General features: G+C 47.5%; 1 protein-coding gene across 1 annotated transcript in view; it reads left to right on the top strand.

Annotated features, from left to right (window-relative positions):
• Window positions 1–203: 203 nt before the first annotated feature.
• LOC128086674 (inositol 1,4,5-trisphosphate receptor-interacting protein-like 1) overlaps window positions 204–8,451 on the top strand; it is a 112,552-nt gene continuing 104,304 nt past the window's right edge. The window contains exon 1 of the mRNA XM_052695542.1: window positions 204–674. The gene's annotated coding sequence lies outside the window, so the exon portion shown is untranslated. The remainder of the gene's footprint in view (window positions 675–8,451) is intronic.

Raw genomic sequence — 8,451 nt, 5'->3', positions numbered from 1 at the left:
AATGCTCAGCATTAGCAAGCAGTGCAGCCTTTCAAGACTGTTTTGCAAGCTCTGCCCCTTGATTATTATTTGTATTCCTTTTTCCAAGCATGTTGCCTCTAAAGTGAGATTTTCTTTGGTTTGCAGTAATGTGATAATGGATCAGTGGTCGGACTAGATGATCTTAGTGGTCCTTTCCAATTGTTCTATGATTTTAATTCACACTTGATACTTTCTTCTGGGTTGGGGGGCTGTGGGAAGGGAAAGGTTTGGGGCGCTGAGAGCAGCCTCTTGTAGGGACATTGTCAGCCTTTTTGGGCAGCATGTGGCTGAGAGGGCTCCCACCTGGCTCACAGATGGACACTGGGTAGGTTCATCTCCACTGGTCATTCTTCATTTTGCAGATGACAGACTAAACAGTCTACAGCCAGGCCATTATCCTAATAGTCATAGCATGGTGTATGGGACCTGTTGAGTCACGGCCTGAACCACTGATTGAGCACCTGGGGAAAGGACTGGGTCACACCTGAGAGCACAGCTGAAGGCAGTTCAGCTATGTGAGCAGAAGGAGTGGAGCCTGACTGCATCTCTCTTAGACCCCATTTAAGGGCTGACTGCCCGTAGGGAAAAATCTCTTTCTGGAGATCTTTCCTGGGTGAAGTTTTCTCCTGCAAACCCAGAATCTTCTGATACAGGTAAGCAATCTTCTTCCCTTTCTTTATAGCTGCTTTCTATTGCACCTATTCTATACTGGTCCTTCCTTCATCACGCCTCTGTAGTAATGCCTTTCCCATCATATCAATCTGTCTAATTGCTGCAAATGGTTTGGGCTGGAAAGGATCTTTAAGATCACTCAGTTCCAGCCCGTTGCTATAGGCAGGGACATCTCCCTCTAGACCAGGTTGCTCACAGCCCATCCAGCCTGGCCTTGAATGCCTCCAGGGAGGGGGCATCCACAGCTTCACTGGGCAACCTTTTCCTAATAAAGATAATTTCAGCTTTGCTAGCGTGATTTAAAAGACCTTGCAGAAAATGAGAGTGTTCAGCAGAGACTAATTTTTTTCAGTTCATCCTAGGGATTATTTATTTACTCGTTGTGCATCAGGATGGGATTTGTAGAGCAGAAAGCTCTGCGATGCAGTGGGTAAATCAGAGTTATAAAGCAGATCTCCTCCCTGCTTTGAATTGCAGCTGATTATCCAGCTCGTTTCTGTTTGCTCCCCCTGCAGCTTTCTTGTTTTCTTTTTCTATTTTTTTTTCTTTGGGATTTTGCTGACAGAGGAAACTACTGTCAGGCCACTGAGGATCTTGCACAGCCAGCTCTGAAGATGAAGAGGACACTTTCACTGCTGTGCAGGGGCAGGCAGGCCAGCTTGATCTGGTGGAGTTTGAGATCTAATGAGACAGTCTTGGTGTAATCCCAGCCCTAATGAAGGGCAAATGATCTGCCTCTGGGCGTGTGGTCTTTGATGCTAATAAGGCCAGGTATTTGGAGCTGTTGTATGGCATCGGGCACCACCGCGGTGATTTCCTGGTGGGCTGCTTTCACTTCATTTTCAGCTTATTTCTGTCAAGGATGCCAGTGTGCATCCTGCAGAGGGCGAGGAACTTCTTGAAAGCCTCTTGACAGCTTTCTCTTGCTTTTAGTTGAATTTCTTTTCCACAGAAACACTGGATGGGGAGAGAGGAGTAACTCCTGAGTTCCCAAAGGGAGGCCTGGAGGCAATTCTGTGGTTAGTAGGCATGGTGGGGATGGTTTGGATTGGACTAGATGATCTCAGGGATCTTTCCAACCTTAATGATCCTATTATTCTATTCTAAGCAACTTCTAAGAGCTGTTTTTGTGATTGCTGGAGAGGAATACACCTCTAGAAGTTGGTTTTCCTCTTCCCAGGATGGATGTCCACAGTAGGAGGGGCACCTTACCTCCTAGAGATGATACTCTCTGCTATGGACTACAGAAGAACCATGAAGAGAGTCATCTTTAAGCTGAGTGCCTATTTAAGGTGAATAAAATTAGATAAAATGAGTCTTCCACACACTTCAGCAAGTTCTACCCTGCATTTCTAAATAGTTTTGTGTAAATAATACTGCAGAATGACACAACCCAGATCTGCAAGGCATTAGAGCTCTCTGGCATGCTGTACATCTCACAGTGAATGCTGTTAGCAGAAGAGTAAAGGCCAAGCCAGTTCTTTGGATCTAAACATCAGTTTTGAAAACAAAACAAAACCCCTGGAGGAAGTGTTCCTCTGGCTCTACTTTTACAGGGAGCCAACTATTCCATCCAGAGCTGTTAAGCCTCTCAAAGAATATGGTTTAGATCTAACTGCTGCAGCCCTGGGCCCACCTTGCATTCAGACAAGGTCCAGAGGAGTCATTCTAGTTTCTATCTGCTCCACACAACACAAAAGGGATACAGAATTTCCTTGACCTTAGCTTCTGTATGTTCTATAGAGCAATCTTGGGTTAAACAGGAAGTTATATGTTTGGCCTTGAGATAGACCTAGGTTATGTTTACAGAATGGACCTGATTTAAGATGTCCACACATAGACATAAGCAGGTAGAAGGGCTCCTGCAGTGTTGGAGTCTGCTTTGAGAGGCATTGCACGTGTGGAATGGCAACCTGACCAAGTAATGCTTTGGCTTAACTGAGCACCTTCATTCAGCAGAGTGATAGTAATTGTCTCACCTGTCCCAGCACAAGTAAAAACCTTTATTTAAGCTGTCATCATGAACTCATTTATTTTAAAGACAGGAACTATACAAGCACAAGACCAGTGCTGGGCCAAAGGGCAATATCTCTTGAGCCCTCACCCCGATCGTGCATTGCTCTTTTTATTAGCATCTTCTTTCCTGTGTCAGCTGAAAGGGCCTGAAAAGTGTTCAAGAGCATTTTAATTTGCAATGTTTCCTAGAGAGGTGGTAGATGTCCCATCCCTGCAGACACCCAAGGTCAGGCTGGATGGGCTCTGAGCACCTGATGGTGCTGTGGGTGTCCCTGTTCACTGCAGAGTGGTTGGGCCTGATGGCCTTTAAGGGTTCATTCCAACTCAAATGATTCTGTGATTCTGTTTTCTCCATTGAAATCTGTGTGGTGTTTGCATACATGCATCATGAGCCCTGGAAGTTTTCATCTGGAAACCTGCATGCTGGATGTGATGAGTTACATCTCTCGTGCAGCTTGTTCTGCTGGTGGTTCCACTCTTTCCATGGGATCAGCTTTAAAATATGCTGAAAATCTTTTTTTTTTTTTCCCCTCCGTTTTTCTCAGTGTTGCTTTCAGCTTTTTGGTTCCCTTGCTGCTGCCAGGGGTTGTTGCTCACACTACAAGAGGCTCTGCACAAGTCCTGAGCACTGCTTATGGCTGAGCTATCCCACAGAGCAAGGGAAGGATGGAGAAGGGCTGATGTTTGTGCATTTCCTATTGGTATTTCTGACTCCTACCCGGAGCATCTCATACTTCATACGAGTGCTTCAGGATGACAGGAGGAGGATAGGGACTGGAGGGAAGGAGAAAATGTGTTGTAAAAGGCTTGTGAGGTTGGGGAGGATTAACTGGAACAGGAGAGTGACTGTGATGCTGTCAGGGTCTGCCCAGGTGAGGAAGTAGGGCAGGTGTACTGGAGTGCAAGGTTTGCATTGCTGATGCTGTGCCATAAGTGAGGGACCTTACAGACCTTGGAGGCTGTGCTGTTCCTTCAAATTGCCTGGGAGCACAGAGGATTTTCCTTTTCACAGTCATGGCATAAAGGACTTTATGGCATAACACGACTGCCCCGAGTGGTGGAGGAGATAACATAAGAGTGAGTTTGGAGTTCTGAAACACGACTGTAACTGTGACTGTAATTTTAGACAGCTCAAACGGACCGAGGAAATTACAATGGGCCGCCACATGCTTCAAATCTAGAGCTGGTCCTGTGTTCCTCTGTGTACGACCAGAACTGAATCCTTCTCCTGGCTGTTTTCCTTTAATTTAATATTCCTTGCAACAGGACTGTTCCCTCTTAATGTGCCTAATATAAAACACGCTTGTTTGCTGACTGTGGCAGGAGGCTCTGGCTCAGGCTGCCCTGCACGTCGCCACTGAGTCTGCTGCTAGGGAGGGCAATGGCTTGAGGAGGTTTGCACTGAAGCAAGCCATCAGGAATATTTACGGGGCTAACAGTTGGATTTGGGCTGGCTCTCCATGCGGAACAACACTTGCAATCAGATGGTGCAGGATGACGATAATCTTTAGGAAACAAAAAGGGATGCTTTCCTGCTGGCTGCACGAGCAGGTCATGTTTGTGCTCCCTCTCAGTAAAGTCAAAGCAATTCTGCTCCGTGCTGACAGCCTGCAGTCCTGAGTGCAAGCGTGCTGTCCCATAGGATGGGCAAAGAGCACAACATGAGTCCTCTGGGAGTGAGAGGTGAGGTCCCCAGGGCAGACATCAGCCCTGGGAAGCATGAGCAGTGTTTCCAGCCTGGATGGAATGAACTCATCTGTCATTGTCAGTTTTTAATTGTTTTCTGTGTTGTACTGCTGATCTTTTTAATAGGGCATGGTCTGAAACGTGCTGTTCTGCTGTGGGTGGCATGCATCCCCAGACTCTGGTTGTGTCTGTGCAGACTGGCAGGAAGACAGGCTGGGGACATGCTGCACGAACACACCAGAAATCTCCACGCCTCACTAGTGTTGAGGGGAGAGATGTCCTCAGTTCCTGATAGGCAATAAACTGTCATGAAAGGACACATCCCCTTCAGCTGAGAATGAGAGAGTAGGGCAAGAGGTATGGCTTTAAGTTGAACCAGAAGAGGTTCAGGCTGGACTTCAGGAAACATTCCTTCCCAGAAGGAGTGGTGATGCACTGGCACAGGCTGCCCAGGGGGGTGATGGTGTCACTGGCCCTGGAGATGTTCAAGAACATCTTTCCTTCTTCTCTTCCTACGTAGAGCAGAGCTGGTGACCCTTGGCCATCCCTGTAGGTCTGAGCCCTGGAGATCCAATGGAGCTTGTCTGAACAAGAGGCTGCCTGGATGTGATGCCATGAATGTGTGTGAGGCTACAGCCCTGCAGCATCCTGAGGAAACAAAGCTGGGCTTAGGAGTCACACAGTGTTCTTTTGCAACACAGAGTTTTTTACTCCCCTCTGTTATCTGAGGTCGATTTGGTTCAGCTTTTCCACTTTTCTTTCTGACAGCATTCTTCTCTTAACAACTCGTGGAGCTTCAGGATTAAGCTATTTAAGCTATACAGTGAATCCCTTTCCTGCCCAAACCAGATTGGTCTGGATGAGAGGGACAGGCAAGGAAGACACAGGCAGAATTTCTCATCCTAAAGATGCTATTGAAGCTGATCTACCTTGAAGACAGGGCAGGAGATGGTAAGAGCCCATCTGCCCAGCAGACCTCTTTCTTCACACCTTATCAGAGTGACTGCCATCAGCCAGAACACCCACAGGGATTTCCAGAGTCCAATGCCAATATTAACCCCTGTCCTGCAGCCAGCACTGTTTGCCATCGCAGGAAAGCGATGTGCTGTGTGCATCTCAGCCTTTGCAGGTAGCCAGTTTCAGAGATCCTTGTCTAGCTCCTTGCCCCTTTTCTGGCTATCCATCCACTTGTCTGTTCCCCCTGGGCACCTGGCAGGTGCCAGAGCATTGCTGCCTCCAGCACTGAGTGACCCTGCCAAGCTGTGTGGTGGATGCTCTCAATCCCGCTTTTCTCCTGTTCTCAAAAGCTGTGATTGAGACGAGGCTTGCCAGAGAAGCCTGCATTTCACTCTGATCATGTAACTGTGTGGGGGATGGGGCAGAGACAAGTGTTTGAGAACATAAGTCTTTCCTCAGATCTGATGCAAGGAAGATTAATCTCCTGGCTATGGAACTACAGAGCTGGATGGGGAGAAAATCTCCTGGAGCAAATGCACAGAGAATCATAGAACCATTGGGGTTGGAAAAGACCACTAAGATTACCCAGTCCAACCATCAACCCACACTCACCATACACACTAATCCTCTTGACCTCAAGCCCTTTTGCTGCTGACCTGGGTGTTGCTGGATGATGCTCCAGCCCCAGGGGTTCCAAATGTCCCCAGATGTGCCCTTATCCACAGGCAAACAGAACAAGCAGGCAGCTATCTCACCGGCTCCAGCTGGGACGGCTCCCCTCGCTCTTCACTTTGATGTTCTGGTGCTGGACCAGCCCTGCTTTCCCTGGGACTCAAGCCCCAGAAAGCCGTCAGGAATCTTATCAATTTGCTATTACTATTTTTTTTTCTTTCTTTCCCTTTGAATTCCTGTCGACTGCTAACTGTGAAAACACAACAAGAGGCTCAAATCAGTCAGCCCTCAAACTGGCACCAGTTTGTTTGGTTTGGGGCTAAAGCCAGAGTGAGAGAGCCGGGGCTTTGAGATGCTATTGGGATCACCTGGCAAAATACATGTGCCTTTCATCTTCTGGTGCCTGCAGCTGGCCAGGCTTGCTGCCCAGCTGGGCTCCCACCCCTCTCCTTTTTATCAGTGTGGATCCTGGCTGTGCCTGGGGACAGGCACTTAGTAAGGACCATATGACAGCAAGGAAAGTCCTGAGGAACAGATGTTTCTCTTTCTAGGTGCATGGGGTTCTGGGAGAGAACCTCAAACGAGGTATCAAATACGTCTCAGATGCTTAAAATCTATGGTGGAAGCTGTTCTTGATGATGGTGGTGAGCTGTCAGTAAATCCTAACCCCTGGCAGTTGTTGGAAAATAGAACTGAATATGGTAGTACAGGACTTTGTTTTAATTACTGAGCTACAATGACATATCCACAGATACAGAAGGCTGAGCTGCTTGGGCAGTTCCATCTTTTCAAGAGCAAGGACTTGTCAGCATCTCCCCACTCCAAGGCAGGAGCGTGGCACTGGTCTCCAAGGGACCTGCAATATATATCCTATTTGCTTGTTCAGCAAAATGCTTGTTCAGCATCACCTGCAGCTTATTCTTTCTCCGGATTTGGCTGAAAGGCAGACCAAGAACCAGATCAAGGTGTTAAATCTATGGGTTTTGTGATGGTATTTGCCCCTTTCTATGGTTCATCCCTGAATTAAAACCAGACACAATAACTGCACATGGTTAGCAGCCTCTATCCAACAATTTCTGTGCTCCTGGTGAGGCAAGGGGATTATATATCAGGCCAGGAAATGCCACCTCTGGACAATATTTTGGTTGTAGGTTTGGAGGAATGCCAACTTAGACTCTGTTGGAGGAAGAGCCCTCTCCTGTACCAAGGAGCTATGTCTCCATGCATGTATCCCAAAGGTACCCAGTGGTTTGCAACCCAAACCCCTTAACCCAGAAACTGTCACCCTTCATTCTGCTAGGAAGTTTGCAGAGGGCCTATCCTTGCGTTCAATTAACCCTTCTAATTTAGGAAGGGCTTGAAGTTTTCAAGGCGTGCTCTGAGACCTTGAAGTGTCCTCAAAATTCCTGACCTGTCTGCAGGATTCTGGACTCCCACTAAAGATGCAATCCCATGCAGTCTTTTATTGCTCTCAGACCCCACTGCCAGCATCCTAACCATGCTCTATGCAAGTGTATCTGCTGCTGGTCATCTCACCTGGAGGTAAAAATCCCACAGGAGAACACTTGTGCTTCCCACCAGCCTCTTCTGGAAATCAGCATGAAGCACAAATGACAGCAGGATGATCTAGCCAGTCTTTCATCCCTAACCAGAGGCTCCTAATGAGAGTCTCCACCAGGGAGCTGTGCCATTGTGTGTCCCTATAGGGCTGTGATGGAGCAAAGCAGAGAGAGAAGGATCATTTAGCACGTGAAAGGCACCTCTTGTATGGGGATACATGCATGGCATGGTTCAGCTGGGGTGAGCAACCGGCTCCTGCCAAGCCATGGTGTATGAGCCAGAAAGGTCAAAAGTTCTCCTTTACAATCAGCAAGAAAGGGGAAGGCAGGCGATGGTCACTTAATTTGTGGGTTTTTCCCTCTTCTTGTCAAAATGAGTTTGAGCTGTGCTGATGGATGAGTCATCAATTAAAGACCAGCTCTTGCTCTTTTGTCTTGGTTCCTGAAAGGCTGAATTCAAGCCCTGAAAAAGTCGATGGGAGTCCATCCACCTATGCCAGAGGAGCTTGGACTGGGATTATGAAGGCTGTGGAGAAACTGGGTTAGCAGTCTGCCCTTCTCCACACTCAGTGTTGTGCCTCTTGGCTCCCTGATTGCTGCTGGTTTGGAGCAGGGTATTTCCAGACCTGCATCTTGCTAATGCCATCAATTTGCTTCCCTGGTCCCATTCTATGCAGCTACTTTGATGTGCATTAGGAGCAAGCAGCAAGCCATGTAGTGCAGCAGTTCCTTGCTCACACCATCTTGCTGATCTGACTATATATATTGTTAATATTTCCTCACAGGCTCTCAGTTCCTGTGATAACACTGCTTTATCACCAAAAAGCCTTTAAAATATTTTGCAAGGAAAAGGAATATTTCCAGGTTT

The sequence above is a fragment of the Tympanuchus pallidicinctus genome, unplaced genomic scaffold (assembly GCF_026119805.1).
Source record: "Tympanuchus pallidicinctus isolate F22 unplaced genomic scaffold, pur_lepc_1.0 scaffold3, whole genome shotgun sequence".
NCBI classification, from domain to species: Eukaryota; Metazoa; Chordata; class Aves; order Galliformes; family Phasianidae; genus Tympanuchus; species Tympanuchus pallidicinctus.
This window is presented reverse-complemented; position numbering and strand designations above follow the sequence as displayed.